Source organism: Sander lucioperca, chromosome 16 (genome assembly GCF_008315115.2).
Source record: "Sander lucioperca isolate FBNREF2018 chromosome 16, SLUC_FBN_1.2, whole genome shotgun sequence".
Taxonomy (NCBI): domain Eukaryota; kingdom Metazoa; phylum Chordata; class Actinopteri; order Perciformes; family Percidae; genus Sander; species Sander lucioperca.
Window position 1 is genome coordinate 12,916,827 of NC_050188.1, and position 1,227 is coordinate 12,918,053.

Sequence of the window (1,227 nt, forward strand, 5' to 3'; positions counted from 1 at the left end):
TCGAAACCAAGAATAAAAACACATATCATACAATATAAAGAAAGTACATGTAAAATCAGAAATAGTTACAGAGAAACAGAAGAACGAAATCGTCACACCACTGCTACGTATTAAAAGCCTGACTAAACAGATGCGTTTTAAGTTTGGACCTAAAAAGAGCTACATCTGTAATAGTGCGGATATCAGGGGGTAACTTGTTCCAGAGTCTCGGGGCAGCAACTGCAAAAGCCTGATCATCCCACCGTTTATATCTAGACCTTGGCACTTCTAAAAGTCGCTGGTTTGAAGACCGCAATGACCGGTTGTGCTCCCGCAAAGTTAAAATTTCGGACAAATACTCCGGGGCCAGACCATTTAAGGCCTTGAAAGCAAACAATAAAATCTTAAAATCGATTCTAAAACGCACAGGGAGCCAATGAAGGGTGTAGAGAACAGGAGTGATATGTGCACGTCTAGATGTGTTTGTTAAAAAGCGAGCAGCTGCATTTTGCACAAGTTGAAGACGTGAGATGGAGGTCTGATTCAGACCAACGTAAAGAGCATTACAATAATCCAACCTAGAACTAATAAAGGCATGAATTGCCTTTTCTAGATCGTGCCTGTTGAGGAAAGGCTTAACTTTAGCCAGGAGACGAAGCTGGAAAAAGCTCATTCTAACAACATCACTGATCTGCTTGTCAAATTTCATGCTGCAATCAAAAGTAACCCCCAAATTTTTGACAGCTGACCTAGTGTAGGATGCTAGAGCTCCCAAACTCAAAGCTGGACCATTTTGCGTGCCTGAAGTACTGAAAATAATACACTCCGTTTTAATTATATATATATATATAATATATAAAACTCTCTTTGAACCACACCTTAACTATTGTAATGTGATATGGTGTAACACTTTCACCAGCCATCTCAAAAAACGTATATCCTTCCAAAAGAAAGTCATACGGGCTCTGTCCTGGTCAGAGATACATTCCCCCACCCAACCTCTATTCCACCGTTTTGAGTTACTAAGACTGACTGAGCTAAATGAATATCATAATGCCTGCCTTATGTTCCAAATTGTCAACAGGCTGAACTCTAGATTGAGTAGTCTTGTTCCCATCTCCAGCCCCCAGCATACATACCAAACGAGAATCAAACCACTTATATCAGGAAAATGTTGCCGACATGTGCGCGCCAGTATGAGTGCTGTCTGTAGGGGGCCGCAGATCTGGAACGGGATTAATCAGGGCC